Consider the following 22,368-nt stretch of genomic DNA (forward strand, 5'->3'; position numbering starts at 1 on the left):
TCAAGCTTAGTTTGCCTTTCACAGTAAGGTAAGTTCTTGTCCCAACTTTATATTTATAACTGACTTAATTTCTAATCAACATACAGACACAAAAATTTTACCTATATGCTATTTTATTCCTCATGAGAATGTAGAATATTCAGGGTTATGTATCAGAAGGTAAGTTATTTTATTTCCTTGGAGTTAAAGAATAATACATTCTTTTTCTGATTCCACATAATCAGAAATTAAAAATTGGCATAAAATATTGAGAAATAAATAAAAATGAATATTTGATACAAAATTAGTGGTGATCATTTCAGGACATATCAGAGCTAAGTTGCATGGTTAGATAGTTATGTCCCTTTTTCAATATGCTTTTATTTCCTTAGGAGTTATGCGGTTGTTTAACTGGTTTATCTGTTCCTGATATAAATTCAGTGCCTGGTATCTGTCTAGGAAATGTCCATTTTTAATCGGTAAGCTCACGAACACACACACACACACACACACACACACACACACACACAAACACACACACGGAGGTCAAAGGACAACTTGCAATGGTCAGCTCCCTCCTTCCACCACGTGGGTCCTGGGTATCAAACTTAGGTTGTCAGGCATGGGACAAGCCTGGGTCAAGCATATTCAAACCATGATGATGCCTTTATCACTATAGGCTAGTTTTTGCTTTCTGGAATATACACAAGGACTCAGGATACAAGCTCTTGTCCCTACTGTCTTCTTTCACGATTTCAAGTTCAGTCCTTGCTTCTGCCTGGCTGTAAGGTGGCTGTGAGCTTTCTTTTGGCTCCTTCCAGGCAGAGTCATAGAGGAGGATCAATAACAGTTAATCAGTATATTCCACACATTACTGTATTAACATGGGTCTCCAGGGCAAGGTCCAGCATTGCAGGGCAATAACCAGGCTAGCTTTTACTTGCTCCTAAGAAATGTTTTTTAAAGATTCTCTTCTTATCAGCCTTGTATACAAAACAAGTTCCAGGCCATCAAAAGATACATTGTAAGATCTTGTCTCAAACATAATGCAACAAAATACAATAAATACAATAAAATATAATAAACACAAGAAAAATAAAATTTTATAGCTATGATCATAGAAAGATTATTTGTCCTCAACATTTATGCTTGCATGTCAGAACAGGATTCGATGTAAAAGTGTCTTAACACTCTTCCAGGCAAGCCACACATCCACGGAGGGGCTGATGTGAGCAGATCCACACTGAGTTGTAATAACCTAAATCTGAGCTGTTCACGCCATACTGAACGTGTTATATGAACAACCCAAGAAAGCTAGGCTCTCCTGTTCTGTCTTCCACTCATTAAGACTCTCAGAAACCACGTTAGGAACCACAGTGTGTTCCGTTACCATAGCCTTTCCCTGCCTGAGGCATCTCATCTGTAAAATAAGAATAAAATGCCCCTTTTCTTTAACAAACACTTAATGTGGCTGAGACCCGGGAGTTGTCCTAGGTGCTGAACACAGAGAACAGCCAGACACAGGTTCAGTGCTCATGAGAGTTAAAAGCTGAGCTGGGAGAGATGCATAATCAATACGATCATATATTTATATAATGAAGAACTTGGTAGTGGAAAAAGCTTGAAAGAAAGAAAAATAAAACAAGGAAAGAACAGAGATTCAAAACAGAAGGTACATTTGTGGTTAGACTGGAAACCACGCCCACTGCAAAACAGGCAGGATGGCACAAGTTCACTTCCAAAATAAATAACTCTAAAGTTCCAATTCTGTGCTCAGAAGAAAAAAAGTGACTATTAAAGATAAAACTTTTAAAAAGTTTTGTTTTTTTCCCAGACTACATCTAGTGGAATTGCTAACCAACTGGACTAATTGGAGAAATGTTAAAAGGGTGCCACCGAGCGGACATAGTAATTAAGAATGCAAACTGCTTTTACAGAAGATCTGAGTTTGGATTCAGGCTCCCACGCCCTGTGACCCACAACCCCTTGTTATTTCAGCTCCAGGGGATCTACCGCCCCCTACTCGCTTTCTTGGATATAGTGCTCATATGTGTACACAGACACACACACACACACACACACACACACACACACACACACATATGCACGGACACACACAGAGATAATTAAAAGTTAAAAAGTAGACTTTGAAAAAGAATGTTACAGAAGAATCATTTAAGGAGACGAAATAATGAGTCAGAAATTCATATCCATACACAGAACTCAGTGCATGAGGAACAGGGTAATTAAAACAGGACTAAAATTAACATTTTCAGTCATGATTGCTCTGTAACATGAAATAACAGCAATATATATTCACATCTGAAGTAAATATAAAATAGACAGCAACCTAGAGCCGATGGGAAGGAGTAATTGGAAATATAAGATTCTACAGGCTATGTATTAATACAACTAAAGAAGTATTTAATTAGGGGTGAGTCTGGATTCTTTGACACATATTGTAAATACCAGGTGTGGTGGGAACATATAAATCAAGTGTTTTAATTTTTTTAATACATCTCGATGCTGAGGACTAGGGATACCAGAACATCTGCTTACATCCTGCTACTAGAAAAAAGTGGCCTCATCTTTAGTTCCCCTTCTTGGGAAGGTGAAAAAAAAAGTGGGTTATGTCTACTGGGTTTGAAGAATATGTGGACTGTGACGAGTTAGTAGCCAGAATGCCTGCAACATCTACAAAACAGAGTAGTGGAGAGAACAGTGAAAAATTCAAATAAGATCACACTGTGCCTGGGCCTCCTTCTGCTGACTCTTCTACTGACAAACTGGGACAGGTAATGTCCCCACACATTCCAGGTTCCCAGCATCCTTCCTTATCTAGACATGGAGAACTTGGATCTTCCACTTTTCCAGGAGTTTCTGGAACTATCCAAATGTTTCCAATGATCTATAGGTCATTCCACATTGGCCCAGGTGTCCAAAGTCTTCCCACAGATCCTGAAAAGAAATAATACATTCTCCTCTTCCAGAAGGAGTGTCTTTTTTTATTCCATCTTTATTAAATTGGGTATTTCTTATTTACATTTCAAATGTTATTCCCGTTCCTGGTTTCCAGGCTAACATCTCCCTAGCACCTCTCACTCCCTTTTTTGGGGTGTTCCTCTCCTGATGAACCCCCACATTCTGCCCTTTCCCAACAATCCCATTCACTGGGGAGTTCAGTCTTGGCAGGACCAGAGACTTCCCCTTCCACTGGTGCAGGACTCCCAGCAGCCGAGATGGTTCTTTTCTATGCATGTTCATACACATGTGCTGATGAGCCCGCAAACCCTCTATTCCTCTGGGAGAACATTGCGCTAGAGATATAACAGCCAGAATATAGGCATCGAGGCCCTGGCAGCCTGAGAGTTGTGCAGAGACTGACAGTCTCCACTGCCCCTTCTGTGACAATCAGTGTTGAATGTCTGGGAATTCTGAAGTGGCTTTTCTTGTATCGACTGACTTGTTAGTAGAAATGTGAGAGCATCAGTAACCCACACAGACGTGGCTCACATCTCACACGTGACAGGCGTGGCACTTGTGCTTGTCCAGATGCCCTTTTTTTTGGTGTGGATCTGCACATCTCACACGTGACAGGCGTGGCACTTGTGCTTGTCCAGATGCCCTTTTTTGGTGTGGATCTGTTTCTCTCCCTCTCCAGGCAGGCTTCGGTGCAGGGAAAAATCCCGTCATCTCTCTCTCCATAAAAGGATATTCAGCTCTGGTTTGAAAGTCAAAACAACAGCCATGTGTGCCGTGGAAAAGAAATGAGGACAGATTCCTTTACGTATGCAAATGTATTCCGAGTGATACTTTGGATTTATAATTGTAAGATTATTACCAGCAGGTAATGAAATTAAGATTTAAATATCGTGCTCCATTTAAATGGCAGGTAAGCTTTTGACTGGATCAGAAATCAGCACATTGTTGGGTAAATACTAATCGGGCTGTGATGACATCCCGTAATTAGTTAGGACTTGGGAGGGGGGATAAGATTTCCTTTGCTACCTGCCATTTTAGCTCAAGGAAACTTTTAGGCTTCAGGGTTTCCATTAGAAGGAGTAGATGGTGGAAGCCGTTCTCCCAGCTCCAGGTGAGAGTCTAATTCTAGACCTGGGTAATTAGATCAACAGTTAGATCTAACTGCAGACACACAATAAGATGCAGTTCATGCTGATTAGCCACACAAAGCCATTAGGTGGATCAATGAAAAGTCAGCATTTATTTTCCTGAGCAGAACAATCCACACTGCAGCTGAGCGTGGGTGGCTGCAGGCTCGTGTCTCTACAGGTGCTCTCTGAGCCACCTGCAGGTATAGGATGGTATACAGTCTTTATCCCAAGCCTACAGTGAAGAGGTCCTCATCCTGTCTCTGGGCTAGAAGGAACTGAAGTTCAGAGATGTCTTTGTTCAGGTCCGCACAACAAAGGGCAGGGCAGAGAGATATTCACTCTCGGTATGTCTGATGCTTTAAGACATCCTCAGAGACACTGCTGCAAATCTCCACCCCCACCCATTGATCCCAATGCAAGAGTCACATCAAGATATCTTAGACTTGACTTCCACTGTGCACGGAGAAAAACTTCTGTACGAGTTGAGGTCTCTTCTAGGGTGCACAAGAAAAACCTTCCTCCAGTCCCTCCCACCAGCTCTGGGGGGGCTGGAGAGGGAGCAGGCAGGGTCCCCCCATCTTGATATTTGCAAAGCTGTTTCAGGCTCTGTCCCCACCTTCCGGATTTAGGGTGGGTTGGGGCTGGGGGTTTGGAGAGCCCTGCCTGGACTATCCGAGATTGAAGAACACACGGAGGGGCTCCAGGCCACATGCGACCTCTAGCGCCAGTCAGAGGGACGATATCTCCGTGAGATCTCACCTGGGAGACCTGCATCCACCTCTGACCTGGGCACAGCCGTATCCCTCCAATTTGAGAGAGCCACCTGCCCTTTGTAGGTCAGTGAGCGCTTAATAGGGCTACAGGAAGAGCATTTAGCTGCACAAGGTCATGGATTGGGTCTTCAGCGCTTCTTAAAGAACAAAACAGGTCATTTCGACCAACCCCTTTCTTTTATATCAAAAACGGATAAATGGAGCCTAATTGCAGTTCAACTTATGTATTTTATCTATCCATTTCCTCCTCTCTTTCTCCCTTTCTCTCTTTCTCTCTTTCTCTCTTTCTCTCTTTCTTTCTTTTTGTGTGTGTGTGTGTGAGAGAGATATGTATGTGTACTCATGTGTTTGAATCTATATTGTGCAGACATGTATGTATGTGTGGTATGATGTCATAGATTTTCATTGCTTCCCTATCATATTCTCCGCAGCAATGACTTTCAGTCAAAATCAGACTCATTGATACGACGAGCTCTGCTTGCCACTTTCCTCTCTGGATTCCCTAACTCTGCCGTCCCAGGCTTTAATTATAGGCAACGTCCACACCCACCCCCTCTGACCCCTCCCCCCATTTATGTGGGTTTCCAAGGAGGGGAGTTGTACCTAGGTCTCTGTGTTTCCATGAAAAGTGCTTTAGTTGTGGATCCATTTCCCTGGCTTCTGTAGTGTATGTCGGATGCTCATATTTGACAGAGCGAGTGTTTTGAAATTGCAAAGGAAATATACCTAAGACATCTCAGGCCAGGGGGCCATGGCTCTTGGTGCATTTGCAATGTAGGTGGTGGTCCTCAGCCTCATCAGTATCTCTGACGCTAAAATTGTAACCTTTTCTTTTTCTTTTTCCTTCTTTTTTTTTTTTTTTTTATATCCGTGTCTATTCATTATACACAGTGCTGGGTTGCATCAAGACAAATTCCTTTAACCATGTCATGTGCTTTACCCTATCCGAACTTCCTGCTCACCCCCATCCCCAACCCCCCCCCCCCCCGGCCTAGTCACTTTCCTTCTCTAGACCTTTGTCTGCCTTCGTGACATATGGACATATTTGTTTTTTTTTGTTTTTGTTTTTTGTTTTTTTTTTTTTTGATATGTTAAGAACCCACAAATATTCTGTAAAGAATTACAGGACTTGGGGTTGGAGATTTAGTCAGTGGAGAGCGCTGGTCTAGCAAGCGCAAGGCCCTGGGTTTGGTCCCCAGCTCCAAAAAAAAAAAAAAAAAAGAATTACAGAACTCACAAACTTGACAAAAATTACACTATTTGCTTCTCGGTGTCTTGTTGATTTTGCTTAATGCGGTGGGCTCCAGTTTTCCTACCAAACACTAAATTCAATCCCTTTTGTGGCTTGATAAAATTCCATTGTGTATGTGTACCAGGACTTATTCAATGGACTATTGATGGATGCACAGGCAGATTCCATATCTTGGCTACTGAGAATAGTGCCACAGTAAGCATGGTGTGCAGGTGTCCTCTGATGTGTTGCCTCTGAGTCCTATGGGTATGGTTGCCAAATGCTCAGGTTGACTGCCATTCACCGAGAGGCTCTGAGCCTAAGCTGTGTGCTCTCTTTGGATGGTACCTTTGCATGAGATGACTGTGTGTGTGTGTGTGTGTGTGTGTGTGTGTGTATGTGTGTGTGTGTGTGTGTGTGTGTGTGTGTGTGTGTGCGTTCGGTGAATGGCTATGCACCCTTACGTTGGGACTCTTCATGGAGTTTATGAAGCTAGAGCTGTGTTGGTGAGCATTGGAGGTAGATGTTTACAGCACCCCATCCCTCTATCCCTCCTTACCCCTCTGCTTCCTTCTGCTCCTTTTCCCTTCCCCTTCTTCCTCCACTCCCCCTTTCAAGACAGTGTCTCACTATATAGCCTAGGCTGGCCTCATGCTTGCAATGATTCTCCTGCCTCAGCTTTCCAAATACGAAGAAGTCCTTTCCTTGGAGGAAGAGAAAGACTTTCAGAGGTGCAGTTGTGGGCATGAGTTGCCAGGAGAGGAGTAGACACCAGACTATCTGTCTTTGTACAAGGAAACTAGGACCAAAGCAGGTAGCATTGGGAACAGTGACATTGGCCACTGTGCCCACTCCCTGTCCCCTGCACCTAGAACCAGAACTCTGGCAAGTCATGTTTTCTAATGCATCAAGTCATGTCAGTGGTCAGATAGAACATGGCACAGGGATCCTTGGGAACATGTAAAGCAGAAATTATTACCTTCAATTTCTAGTCTAGGACAAGAAAGGGCAGCCAGATTCTGTGTGTGTGTGTTTGTGTGTGTGTGTGTGTGTGTGTGTGTGTGTGTGTGTGTTCATGTGTTGGGTCATAGCAGGGAACAGGGTGGATAGCTGGATTTCTAGATTTTCTGAAATTTGAGTATTTTCCTGAGATTCTGGGGAGAGATATGGCTGTGTGGGTCTGTTTTGTATCTGATCTTTTAAATAGAGAAGGGCTTCCATGGGGAGGGCCCATCCCAACAAAATGGACAAATACCACATGGTTTCACTCATTTTGGGGGCCCTAAAATTCTTTAAAGACTCATTTTGCTCATAGGGAATGGGAGAAGCAGGTCTGGGGCTGGACGGGGGTTGAAAGGACCTAGCTGGATGCAGAGGAAGAGGTGCTGCTCCTCTGTTAGCCACCAGACTGGCCAGGACAGCATCAAGTGAACAGGCAAACCATGTTGTCATAACTTGGGGGAACCATGATGAATTAGAATGAAAAGCATCTCTCCTGTCCCAAGCCAGATTCCCCAGGCCCTCTGGGCCATCTCAGACACTAACAAAGGCACCGGTATCAGAGCTGAGAGATCCACATCAGAAACTAGTCACATTCCTCAGTTTCCCCTCTGGAAGGAACAGATCAATTACCATCAGGACCAGCTTAGGCACAGCCTAGGTTCCAGCTGCCTTTTCCACCACCACCACTCTTGTTAGTGAAGGTGATCTGTCACTGATGAGTGGGCTGCATTCTTGGGTTATGGTTATTCTAATACAACCACTATAGGAGACATCTGTTGCTGGACATAGCACCATAGGCATGGCCATGCCTGGTTGGTTTCTATTAATATCATTCATGAATCACAGACTTAAGTGGATGGAGGGGTGAAAGGGTTTGTGGCTGTGGGACCACTTCACTACTGTGGACTTGGAAGAACTTGGCCTACCCTGGACTTTCTCCAGCATCCTCACGTTATGTCCTTCCAATTAAGGTGTTAAATCAGAGAGAGAATGGGTCCAGGTGGTGTCCTGGAGACCGTGGCTCTGACATCACGGAAACATTGTGTGATCAGGCTGAATTAGCACAAACTCGATGTTCTCATGCTCTTCTTCAAGCCAGTGGCCTCTGCACTGAACACCATGATTATTGATAACTGAGGTAATGTGAGACTGAAAGGGGGTGGGGCTGCAGTATTGCCCTGTACATGGCTCCCGGATGTCTTCCTGTTGGCAGAGCCCACATCGGAATGACTGCGGCTCCAGACAGAGTACCCAAGGTTGAGAATTTAAATTATGATCCTTGAATCCCTAACATAATGAGCCATCTCCCAGGCCCTGGTGTTTTGTCTGATGAGTCTGAAAGTTGCATATTTAATATATAAGGAATGGGAACCATGAGGAATGGGAAAAAGAGTGTGTTTGACTCCTCTGGCCACCCTCTGGGCTCCAAGGGAGGTTGTGAAAATGGCAGGGTGCCCTCATCTTCTCACTGAACTGGACTTCGTGGATGTTCTCAGGACCTTGGAGAGGGCCAGGATGCTGCTTTGTTCTGCAGGATGTTTCTGACTCTTGAAGGTTCTGGATGAATTCCAGGTGAATGGATACCTTTACCTCACAGAGAGGGAAATCAAGAGACTCGATCATTGGACCAGCATCTGGAGTCTGTAGGACGCGTGGGGAGGGCTCTGTCCTTTGTCAGCAGTGGGGGGGTCACTGGATTCTTCAGTCACAGCCTGAGCAGTTCCTGTCCCACTCAGGTACTTCCATTCAGGTAAAGCTGGATCCCCTACTACACCACAGGGGGAAATCAGTGAGTTTATTACACAGAAAAGGTGACTGTCATTGTTTCTGATTTGAAAATGGGCATTTTGAGAGAGCTTTACACACAATTCTTTGCCTTTTCAGGCACCATTGTTCTAAAGATATAATTTACAGCGAGGTTGAAGGACAAACTTAAGTTTAAAAATTAGGTAAAATATAGTGATTGAATATACTTGTTTTTTTAAATTTTTTTTTAGATTTATTTTGTTATTTTATATGTACCTACACCTATGGGTATGTGCTATGTGCATACGGTACCCTTAGAGATAATAAGAGGCTGTCTGATCCATTAGAACTTGACTTATGGATGGTTGTGAGCTGTCACGTGGGAGCTGGGAATGGAACTCGGGTCCTCTGCAAGAGCAGCCATTGCTCTTTAGGACTGACCCATCTCTCTATCCCATCACTTGTTTCTCTTAGGTGATTTTCTTTTTGTAAATATAGTTCCAAGATGGTTTTATGAGTTACATCATTTGGATCTAGGGATGAGAGTGGATTAGTAACAGCATGAACCCAGAGGCCATATATTCCCTGACCCTCAGTAAGAACAGTTTCAATTGTGTATGTGTTCACACACACACATGCACGTGCATGCATATTGTTTGTAGATTCCCTTGGAGGCCAGAAGAGGACCTCAGGTTCCTGGGAGCTGATTTACAGGCAGCTGTGAGCTGCTTAAATGGATCCTAAGAACAGAATTTAGATTCCCTGTGAATTTGGAACATGCTCTTAACTGATGGGCTCTCTCTTCAGGGCCATGTGTTTCTCAGCCTCGACTTTAGGAAAATGTGCACTATCTCCGCAGGCAGCCTTGGCTGGGTCGGTTGAGTTGATGTTTCTGATGCTCAGCCATCAGGAGACAAAAGCTACCCCAGAAGATAGCTTCTCTCCATTTTAGCATCACCCTTAACTCTGCAGTTCCTCTATCCTGTCTTGTTCGAACCACAGGCACAATGCTGCTTCCTCCAGGACTCTGGAGGTGTGTTCTCCTCAATTGAGAAAGACGTGAGGCTATAAATAAAGGTCAGCATGACTCAGTGCCTTTTGCTGTACTACATATGAAATGTTTTGGCTGGAATTAGGGCCGGGACTGGTTCAGGTGTGTAAATTAGAGACAGCCTCAAAGTCTCTTGAGTTGAGCCTCCTTTATACCCTTAGAGGCTCTCTGGGGAGCACGTCACCAACCAAACCACCTTTACCCCTGAGCCAATGGCTGAACACAGGCTTTGGGGCCGAAATACTTCTGTAAGCTGTGAGACTGTGGAGTCAAACTGCTGTCGGGTCCTCACCTTCCCACCTTCTGTCACATGCAGCTCTTCAGCTTGACATCACAAACTGGAGGGGAAGAGAGCTGGGAGCTCATTACCATGGGTGTCTTGGAAAGTTTGGGGGCTAGTTATGCATTAATTAAACCTCATTTGAATAATGAGCACATGCTATTTATTTTCTTGGAGAGCTGCTCTGAGGGAAGCAGAGAGGCTTCTCCTACAGGAAGCCTGGTGGCCCGTGTGCCCGCCGGCCATCACTTGGGGAAGGAGGGGAAGGAAAGGGTGATATTTTAAACTCTCTGTTATTGAAGGAAACACCCATAACTGGAACATTGTGGGGCGATTGTCAGCTGTTTCTGTGAGAAAAGGCCTGGGGTCAGCCAACTTCTTCTTCAGTCCTTTCCACTCTGCTCTCTGCCATGCATAGGAAATGGTCTAAAATCTGCCCATCACATCTCCCGAAATCATGTGTTCTTCTTCATCTGTTATGGGGCTGAGAAGAATAGTGGTGAACTTGGCGTCATATGGCCACCTTAATGGTCAGGAGGGGGACTCCACGGGAAGAGAGATGTTCTCACACCACACACCCAGATCTGCCTGATCTTAAAGTGGGTGCTTAAAAAGGACGGCATCTCTGCACCAAAAAAACAATGATTCTTTTGTACATATGGATATTTAAATCTGATCCTGGCTCATGATCTTTTCTAGGTAAAACAAGCATCCTATGTGCCTTTTCTCTGTGATTTTTTTTTTTTTTTTGCAATTGGCTGGACAGAGTGACTTCATCTCTCATGTGGTACAGGAAGAAACCAGCCAGATTCCTCCAGCTCTGTAATTAAATAACATACCTTCATGCCTTTGGCTGCACCCAGCAATCTTTCTTCCCGGAACTACTTGCCCATCAGTCTAGGCCAGAGTTCAGAGTCATAAACAAAAGAGCAGAAAGCACAAGCCTGATTCTGTTGCGAGTGCGGCTGAAGAATTCACACATGCCGGCACTTATGAGGCTGCACACTGGAGCTGCACACACTTAACATTACGATATTGCAGAGGAATGGAGGGGCTGTGCACACATGCCAATTTCATACTTCAGGGTGATAAAGGACTTCATGTTCTTGGGGTTTTGGGGCCACTGAGACCCAATGAATGTTCTTCACCCAAAAATCATGAGTCTTTAAGCAAGACTTTAAAACAAGGGTGCAATTATCATATATGGGAAGAACACTGTTGTGGTTTGAATGTGCACTGCCCAGGAAATGGCACTATTAGGAGGTTGGCCTTCTTGGAGGAGGGGACTCCCTGTGGGGGTGAGTTCTTGAAATCCTTCTCCCAGCCATGTGGGAGACAGTGTGCTCCTGGTTTCTTTTAGATGAAGATGTAGAACTCTCAGCTCCTTCTCCAGCACCATGTCTGTCTGCACACTGCTATGCCCTCTGCCTTGATGATAATGGACTGACCCTCTAAACCTGTAAGAGAACCTCGATTACATGTTGTCCATGGTCATGGTGTCTCTTCTCCACAGTGGAAACCTAACTAAGACCCCAGACTGGATAGTTCATGGGATTGCTCAAATGTCCTTGGCACCATCACTCTTTTATCTTCTTCAATGGCCCAACCCAATCTCTATCCAGTCCAGGGTGCTCCTCCAGTCTTGGTTCTCACAGGACTCCCCTATACAAGTCACTTTCCCTCAGAGTCTCCTAGTATCTACAATACCACCAGCCATGGCATCCTCTTCATTGATAGGGTGAAGTCTATTCCCTTGGACGGGGACCAAGTCTCCCATGTGGTTTTGTAGAGTAGCAAAGCATCTCCAGGGACAGGGCACAGACTCTGGGGCTTTGAGAGAGGACTCAGCCACGAAGAACACTTGTTACTCTTGCAGAGGACACAGGTTCTATTCCCAGCATCCAAATGATGGCTCACAGTTGAACTGTTTGCCAGTTTCAGAAGATCTAATGCCCTCTCTTGGCCTCTTCAGACTTCAGTCAGGCACGTGGTGCACACAGTTCTTTGTAGTCAGAACATTCACACATGTGATAATAAAAACACATCTGATTTTTAATAGGTATGAACTTTGGGTTATGGGCATGGGTGATGCTGAGCCTGGATGCCAACAGCTCTCTTTTAAGGGGAGGAGGGACACCAGGAGTGTGGAACACGGTGGCTGTATGTGAGGGAGCAGCGTATGGTCATGTCAGTATAATGCCTCCTGATTTGGAAGTGCTCATCTCAGGGCTCTGATGGTGCCCATGAGGCAGAGGTCTCAGTACTGAACATGGGAACAGTCAGCACTGGGGGAAGGCGGCATGTGAATGACTATGTCTTTCTTCAAATACAATGAAAGAGGTTCTTTTCCCCGTCTTTTCTATCATCATAGAGTTCTAAAAACCCCCATGGTCCAGATGAACTTAATTTGAAAGTCATTACAATGGAGATGGGGGGGTGTGAGCTGACAGTTCATTAAGGAAATATTTGATGAGCCAAGAAAAAAGTGCCAGAGTTAATATTATGAACAGGATTAATGAACAGGGTGGCTCCAAAAATTCATAAAAGAAAATAACAACACAACACGCAGGCCCTCATCTCTGTTTGCCCAACAGGCTTCTGACAGTGTGTCCTGATTTGTTTGTGTTAAATGGTTGATGCTCTACGCTTGCCCATATGGCCGTTGTTGTCTCTCATCTGAACTTGACAGGAATAACTTTATATTTTTGTGTAAACACATTCCTAATGCCTTAATCGCTTTAGCTGATGTGGGCTTTGCCAGCCAGTCAGTGATGAAGAGGCTTAATGTGTTTCTTCCTAAAAAACAAACAGAACAACAATGACAACAACAGCAGCAGCAACAACACAACCCCATAACAAACAAACAAAAAAACAAGTTTGTATTTTTTTTTTAAAAACCACAGCAACTTCATATTCACCAAAAAAGTAAATTGGAATTTATGTTGTCTGGTGGGTACTTGTTCCTCTCTCTAGAGCGCTATTGTATTAGGGTTTCCAGAGAAACAGAAATGGCAGAATGAATACACATTGTCTTAGTTAGATTTCCATAGCTGTGAACAGACACCATAGGCAAGTTAACTCTTTTTTTATTTTAAGGATTGTTTTATTTTAATGACTGATCATGTGAGGCCACATTGAGGTCACTATGCACAGACGTGAAGGAAGCTTTATTTCTTGGTCTCCTCGTCCTTGGACAGGGTATTGATGATCTCCTCCTTCTTGGCCTGGGGGCGCTCCTCCCACGCGTTTTTGTGCTTACTTGGTCTTAGACCTGCGAGCCTCAGCCTGGTCAGCCTGTAGCTCCTTGCGGCCCTCGTCTGCCTTCGGTTTGAGGATCTGCTCTATAAGAATTCATTGGTTTTTGAATACATTCCTTTTGACCTTCAGGTACAGGCTATGATACATATGTTGGTCAATCTTCTTTGATTCCCAGTATCTCCTGAGAAGCCGGTGCAGGATCCTCATCCTTCTCATCCAGGTCACCCTCTCAGGCACCCAAGTGTTGGCAGTACCCTTTCCCTTCCCTATGACCATATTCCTGCCCTTCAAGGTGTGTTTCTAGCAGCGAGTCTGAGGATGGACAGTTACAGGCTTCCAGATGATCAGGCCTTCTTCAATCAGCTTCTTGATCAGCTGACTGGAGTTGGCATTGGAGACTTTATTGGTAGCATTGGGGTCCAACTGGACCTTCTTTTTAGCACAGTGGAGGACACTAGAGGCAAGGCTCTTCTGTAGCCTGAGCATGCTCATGGATGCAGACACAGCGGCCAAGGTAATTCTTATAAAGGACAAGATTCCACTGCAGCTGGCTTACAGTTTCATTCCATTATCATCATGGCAGGAATCATGGGAGCATCCAGGCAGACTTGGTGCTGGAGGAGCCCAACGTTCTGGATGCACAGACAGCAGAATGTGATTGTCTGTACCACTGAGCATAGTTTTAGTATATACAAATCTCAATGCAAAGCCACCACATTGGCACACTTTCTCCAACAAAGTCACACCTACTCCAACATGGCCTCACCTACTCCAACAAGGCCACACCCACTCCAACAAGGCCACACCTACACCAGCAATGCCACACCCACTGCATCAAGGCCACACCAACTCAAACAAGGCCACACCTACACCAAAAGATCACACCTACTCCAACAATGCCACACCTACACCAAAAAGGCCACACCTACTCCATCAAGGCCACACCCATTCCAACAAGGCCACACATACTCCAACAAGTCCACACCCACTCCATCAAGGCCACACCCATTCCAACAAGGCCACACATACTCCAACAAGTCCACACCCACTCCATCAAGGCCACACCTACTCCAACAATGTCACACCTACTACAACAAGGCCACACCTACTCCAACAAGGCCACACCTCCTAATAGCATCACTCCTCATGTGTCAAGCATTCAAACACAAGAGTCTATGGTGGCCCACTCCTATTCACACCACCAAACACAACAAATGGTAATTTGACTTCCAGGACACTGGATAATCTAACAATGACTGTCCCATACAAGGGTATTGAGAACCACATTGTATGCTCAGTCTATGATGATTGATGCCTCAGACATCTTAACCTCGTGCTGAAGGTACGTGTGTTTCCTGGAGGCGTTGGTCTTCAGTCTACAATGAGATATCAGAGAAGGTGGTTCGAATAATAGCAAAGGAATGCAGCAGCCACAGGAGAGATGAACTTGCCAGTGAGAGTGAAGGCAGGCAGACAAAAATCAAAGCCTCCTTCTTTCACATTTTTAAATCTGGGTTGCCACCAAAAGGTCCCACCCACATTAGGGCAATCTTCCTAATTCAAATAACCTGATCAAGAAAATCCCTCACAAAAGTGGCCATATGCATGCATTTTAATTGAGTAGAGACCACTCAAGTCAGCAACCAAGATTAGTAATCATGTCTACCAACTCTCTCATACAATTTATTTTTCTTGTTTGCTTTATATTTTGGGCCTGAGATTAACCAAGCCGTGCCACTCATATTGCTTAGCCTTGAAGCATTCATCTGCATTCTGTTCTGACTAGAAATCAAGAAGCACATTGTATGTCCACACCTCTCCTGGCAGATCCCTGCCTGACCCAGGAACCAGCCAGCTTGCTGTCCCTCCAGTCTCAGAGACTGGATGGCTGATAAAGAGGCTTCAAGTCCAAGATCAGAGCCTGGCAAATTTACTGAAGCCTGCTACCTGGCATGTAGATGGTGCATTCTGAATATATTTTCCTGGGCTGAGAAGGTCCAGCAAGCTCTTTGGGGGTTCTTTTTAAACATAAGTGCACCAATAACACAGAGGAGGAGTGCATTTTTATGACTGAAGTCACACCCTCCAAAGTGCTGCTTCCGAATGTTGTCATCTTTGGTGACATCTTCCTAGGGATGGGGTAGGGGAGACATTTAGATCACAGCAACCTCTACCGATGGAGATGGCTCTCCTCCAGCTTGCACCAGCATCATCAGGCTTCTGTGTGGAAGCAGCACAGGCAATGTAAGTCCCAAGAATGTCCCTGTTATGTCTCCTTGGCCCTAATGTACCCTGTACCATGACCCTCACCCTGCAACAGCTGCCCTTGTGTGCCCCAGAGCTCAGCTTCCCTGATGTCAGGCACCTGGGATCTACCTCTATCTCCTTTTAAACACATTTGTTAGCTAAAGGATATGGGTCAGTAGGTAAACTGCTTGCTGTACTTGCATGGAGACCTGAGCTTGGATCCCCAGAGCCAACTTACAAGTCTAAAGAGGTAGCATCCACTCTGACACCAGAATCAGGGAGACAGAGACCTGGGAACCTCTGAGGTTCACTGGCCACCCCATAGTCAATGTTTTACTTAGGGTTATACTGCTATGAACAGACACCATAACCAAGGTAACTCTTATAAATACAACATATAATTGGGGTTGGCTTACGGGTTCAGAGGTTCAGTGCATTACCATCAAGGTGTGAACATGGCAGCATCCAGGCAGGCATAGTGCAGGAGGAGCTGAGAGTTCTACATATTCATCTGAAGGCTGCTAGGAGAATACTGGCTTTCAGGTAGCTAGGATGAGGGTCTTAAATCCCATACCCACAGTAACACACTAACTCCAACAAGGCCACATCCACTCCAACTGTGCCATGCCCTCTAAAGCTGCCTCTCCCTGGGCTGAACATACACGCACACGCACACAGGCACACACGCACCCAAACCATCAAAGGCAACAGTTCCCACATTCCAGTGAGAAAAGCCTACCTCATAAACTAAGACACGCACTGGCAAGATAGCTCAGCATGCAAGGGCACTTGCCACCAAGCCTGAGGATGTGAGTTCAATCCCCAAGACTCACCAGGCGGAAGATGGGACTGAATCCTACAACCTATTCCTTGGTCTCTACATATGTGTTGTAGCATGTATGTGTCTACCCTGACTAAGAAAAACTATTTCAAAGAGGAATGACACCCAAAATTGTCCTCTGACATCTACATGCATGCACATACAGATGTCACGAGTGTACACACACACACACACACACACACACACACACACACACACACATACACACACACACCACTTGTCTTGGAGACAGTCTCATGTAGATGTTTTTCAAGATAATACAGGTCTTAGTGCAATTCTTGTTCTAGTGTCCAAAGAGAGAGACATCTCTAATAGGGCCGGGTATGCACAAGATTTCCCATCTAAAGAAATAGAAAACGGGAATGTTATGTTTCCCAATTTCTGGTTGAAAATCAATGAATTCTGCTCTTTGACCTTGCACGTTCCTGCTTATCTTCAAAAGTGGTAGCCAGACATTGCTGTCACCTGGTCAATTTGAAGTGCCAATATGACATTGGGGTGGGACAGGGATGAGAGACATTATGGTACTGGTCTACGCACAAACCCACAGCTGTAGTGAGCCGTTCCCTGCTTCATTTGGCATAGTAGGGACAGCATCAGAGGGAAAGGGATTATGCCTCTTAAATAAGAAACAAGCTTACGCAGTTTCATAGGATATAAGCTGACACAAGCTTGGGTTTCTGTTGATTCTTGTCTTGAGTGAGTGAAGACATAGTTTTCAGCTTTTCCTAATAGGCTCTGGGTTTCCTTTTAACATTCTCATCTCAATGCTCTGAAATCCCACTCTTTGTGTGTAATCCCCTTATGGTGCTTGAATCACTCTGGTCAGTCCATTAGACCTAATAGTTACTTAATGTTCCCTTTTCAAATACACTGCTTGGGATGAGGGAGACAGCTTGGGGTGGAGCCTGAGGAACTGGACACAAGGTAAAAAACTAAGCATGGGTTTACGTTCTTGGACCAAGACATGGAGAATTCCGGGGATTTATTGCCTGCCCTTCTGGTCTATACTGGTTAGATTCAGGCCACAGAGAGACACTGGATCAAAAACAAGGTAAATTGGTCCTCTGGCCTGCATGTTACACACATGAGCACATACACGCATACCACATATGCATATATGCATACACACAAATGGTAAAATATGTTATTAAACATCCATGCATGTAACGAATTTTCTTCAGAAAACCCCCAGAGCACTTTCTTTAAAGAGGAGATAGTTGCAAAAACAGATGCAAGGGAAAAGAAGTTGTAATGGAAACGAGTCTGACACCCCTTCGTTATATGGGGATTCATGTAGACTTAGATTTTTTTTCAAACCTATTTTAATAAGGGTTCTCAAATGCTTAGAGCCCCCTTCTAGCCCACTGTCCAAAGGTAGGGGAGAAAAGATGATAAATAGGGCAAGTGGATGTGGACCTGTTTAGAAGTAGTTCTTTGGGGCAAATCCCATCTGAGCTGTCAGGACACCGGCAGTCCAGTCCCGTAGTGTCAGGATACCAATAGTCAAGTTTAAAAAAAATGTCACCAAACACAAATCAGCACTGGTAGCACAATCTAGCAGAAAGGGTCGGGCCTCCACCAAACTGGCACTAGTCAGCAGGAGTGACCAGAACCAGCTGGAACACCAGGAGCTCTTTCCACATCTCAATAAAGTGAAGGTCAGTGAGAATCAAGACCAAGGAGGGATTGCAGGCAAACAATGCAAGCACCTAATCAGTGTCTACTGAGTCATACTTGTAATCTCTCCAAATATCACGTGACTTGCCTTAACGAAACCCCACATGAGTCTGCATCACAGGACAACCAGAAATTTCCACTTCAGACACCAGAGTGTGAGGAACAACAGAGAGACTGAGACATATGGAACAAAAAAGGATGTCCCTTGAATTGTAACATGTCCCCAAATGACTGGGAAGGGAAGATAACTCTTTGCCGAGCTGCTAAATTCCATTTAAATTACAGTGGCCTCCAACAGGCCTGTTTCCTAAAATTGTCTCTGTTGTTACCTGATACACACACCTTATACTTTGGGACTGATGATGGACCTTCATTCAATAGCTCTAGCCATCCTTTTGCTGCTTTGTAGGTTCTCCTTTCTTTCACATTCAACCCTGTAATACTAGATATGAGAGAAAAGAGGAGAGAGGGAAAGGGGATCTATCACCATTAGACGACCTCCTGTTGGTTAGGGGCATCGAGTTCCTTGGGGGGCAAGTTTGATCTTCATTGTCAGGATGTTTAGTTTCTTCTTTGGGCCTGACTATTTAACAAACTGCAACCAACAGCAGCCCACCTCTGGGGCTCTAGCATTTATATGTTCTCTGAAAAGTCTCCAGCATCCCATTTGTTACTCACTTGCAAAATCTATCTGCTGCTGGCAAAATCACAACCCTGCTAGAGCATGAGGCAAATCATAGTCGGTCACTGTTGACAATCGGAAGCAATCCCATACCCCACAGCCTGGATTAAAACAAAAACATACTCTTATAATATTTCTATATTTTTAAATACACCAAAATTCTCACTGCAAATAGCCAGTTTCATTTGGCTATTAGTATAACTGACTTTCTATCCTTTAATCCACAGAGGGCATCCAGATTTGCTTGAACCAGTCATGCTAGCTTTGTTCTGTGCATGTCACTGGTGTTGAGGTGCATCAGAAGACTCACTGAGACACACCAAAAATCTTCTGAGGAAAGATTTTTTTTCTGCCTGTCACAAATAGGGAGCGATCCAAGACAGTTTCATCTCTCTTCCTCCTCCTCCCATCCAGGGTTGGAGTTCTGCTGTGGAGGAGTGTGATTTGTTCTCTGGGGATGCAGCCCCGATCTTGTGACTACATTATAGACAATCTGCTGAGGGCAGTAAGATGAGAAAGATGGATGAGCCAAGAGTCCTGTGGGATGGCTGGGCTGTTGAACTGATGCTGTGTGTGCTTTGGTGTTTCTTCCCAAGTAAATCACACTCTTGGGATTAGGGGATACTGATTGGTTTTATATTACTGTGACCAGACACATTCCCATCAGATATATTTATTGTGTTTGCCCTTCTAAGGCAAGAATTATTGCCAGCCTCATTTGAACTCACCTTCTGCCCTATTGGAACTCCACATTGCCAGCCCCTCCCCGGGATCTCCTTAGCAATTAGCAAACACACACTCAAATAAGGGCCAATGTCCCAGGAGGTGGATGTGATACAACAATAATTACACACACACTAGGAAGTTCAATGGAATATTATTTAAAATGTTTCTCCCCAAAGAAGAGTGAAGTCAATATAATTATAAAGTGACATTCTTTTATCTCCCCCTCTCACCGTTAAATGTTTGATAAATACCTGCTAAATATCTGACCTTTCTCAGGACCACACAACACAGATGATATAAACCCCTGCCTTCCTCATGATGACTGTGGGTGTTAAGTTATACCTCATGGACTAAAGGTATTTCTTTTTTTTTTTTTTTGTGCAGCATAAGGCAGATGAGGTTTCTTCCAGAAACTTCACATTTTACAAATGCAAAATGATCCCCTATTGAGAAACAATGCAAAATCCTTCATAGCTCAACGTGGCTTCCTGTCTTCTGATTAGAAATTTAACCCACATCGCATTGTCATGGAAGGAATGTGCACCTTACAGAGAGACTGTGGTCTGACAGAGGAATGGCTTTCAAAGTTTCTAAGGTGGGGTTCTCGGGCTAAGGAGCTTGCTTAGCCAGTAAAGTGTTTGCCATGAAAGTATGAGGATCTGAGTTCAGTCCCTAGAACCCACATTAAAAAATAAAAGTCAGACATGGTGGCCTGGAATCCTGGTAAAATAGAGGTGGACAGATGCATCCCCGGCGTTCTCTAGTCCACCAGCTTGACTGGTATGTTTGTGGTATAAGTGTGAGACTTTATAGCAAGAAAACAAAGCAAGGCAGGGTGGACCTGTCGCAGTTCCTTCTCTTTGCTCTGATGAAATACTGTGTGAACTATCTCAGGGAGGAAAGGGTTAACTTCAGCTTGATCAGTGCCCATCAGGAAGAAAGTCAGGGCAGGAACTCAAGGCAGAGACTTGAAGGCAGCAGCTGAAGCAGAGGCCGTGAAGGAACAATTTCTTACTGGCTTGTTGCTTATTGCTTAGTCAACATGCTTTCTTCTCTAACCAGGACCGCCCAACCAGAGGTGGTGCCATCCACAGTGGACCTTCACACACCAATCATTATTCCAAAAGGTGCCTCACAGGTCTGTCCACAGGCAAATGCAATGGAGGCAAATACTCATCTGAGGTCCCCTGTAGTAAAAAAAAAAAAATAATAATAATAAATCCCATCGCGGGGTTACTCACCACAATGTTTTCTGTTCCTGAATGAAAGAAACACGCCCAGCCTCTATATCTACAGCAGCCCATAGCTGGGCAGCTGCCTACTCTCCATGCTGTTAGAATCCACCTCCCACCTCTTAATCGTGGGAGCTCAGTGTACAGGGGCAGCCTCCTTTTTCTTCTGCCAGGTATTTTGTTACGACAGTAAGGAAACTGATTAGCGCAATTAATAGCAGCTCAACTAACTAGAAGCAGTCTTGGGAGCCAAGGGTACTGTTCTGGCTTTGCGCTGGGTGAGGAGTTTGTGAAGATGCTGTTGTCTCCCTCCAGAATGATGAGTTGACATCTTTACATGCAAATGTCTGTGTGTGTCTTTGAGTGGCAGGCAGGGCCTTACCCATTGTAGCCGAGTGAGCTGATCCCATATGGACTGGAGTTGGCTCCCGCTCCATTGCTGTTGACTTCTGAGACCATGAGGAGAATGGGAAGCAGAGGAGGTCACTAAGTGACAAAAGAGGCAGGGAGGGACAATGTATCCACAAGCAAATGGTGGTGGCATCCTGCAGAAACAAGGAGAGGGGCAGGGAGCTCTCTTTCTCTCTCTCTCTCTCTGTGTGTGTGTGTGTGTGTGTGTGTGTGTGTGTGTGTGTGTGTGTGTGCGTGCGCACTTGCATGTGCACGCACAGCCCTACTGACACTTAGGCTCTAGACACTCACCTTCCAGAATGCTGAGAGAAGGAGCATCTGTTGTGATATCCCCCACGTATGGGCATGTGTTGTAGCCACTTTAGGGCACTCACACTGAATAACTTGCTGCTCTCAACTTGGCACAAGCTCAGTGGGGATGAAATGGGCACACAGACGGGGAGATGCTTGCCCTGAGATAACCCCTGTGGATCCTGTCATAGCTCTCAGCACTCTGGGTTGAGTGGGTGTATATCCCAGGGTCCATTTGTAGTCAGGACCCTGTTCTTAAGCAAGTGCTATTCTTGATAGGATGAGCAGCCAACTCTTAGTGGGATGTCCGCTGCTGGAGCCACTGCTGGAGCTTCTCCTGGGACAGTGGTACTTAATGTGTTGGACTATTCCTCTCTTAGTGCTAGACACATGGAAAATCCGCTCATCCCCATGACTGCTCAGTGTGGGTCTACTTCCTCCCCTTCTGTTTATCACCATCTGAGAATTCAGGATGGGTCTTTATGTGCAGAGCTGTGAGGACTGTTCTCTGCTAGGTGAGCCTCTCTTCTCTCCACTTCCCCCAGCTCCAAGTCTTATTCATGTCAACATGGAAGAGACACAGCTGATGGTGTAGGACGTCCTTCTTAACTTCCCTGGGAGCTTTGTCAGAGCTGCTTAGATGGGCAGAACTTGTGTATTTCTGCCTGAAAAGACAGGTCCACTCTGTGGAAAAGGGAGGGGGCAACAGCCTTAGGGGTAGAACTGAGCCCAGCCTGCTGCGGTCTCCCTTGTGTTTCCTGTGCATCTTCATTACACAGTTTTGTTTGCTCAACTCAGTTTTCGGTAGCATCACTCTGGGCCCCTT

The 22,368-nt window shown here is 44.9% G+C and overlaps 1 pseudogene; it reads right to left on the reverse strand.

Moving 5' to 3' along the window:
• Positions 1–13,341: 13,341 nt before the first annotated feature.
• Positions 13,342–13,924, reverse strand: LOC134484487 (large ribosomal subunit protein eL19-like; annotated as a pseudogene).
• Between the last annotated feature and the right edge of the window lie 8,444 nt (positions 13,925–22,368).

Source organism: Rattus norvegicus, chromosome Y (genome assembly GCF_036323735.1).
Source record: "Rattus norvegicus strain BN/NHsdMcwi chromosome Y, GRCr8, whole genome shotgun sequence".
Classification (NCBI taxonomy): Eukaryota; Metazoa; Chordata; class Mammalia; order Rodentia; family Muridae; genus Rattus; species Rattus norvegicus.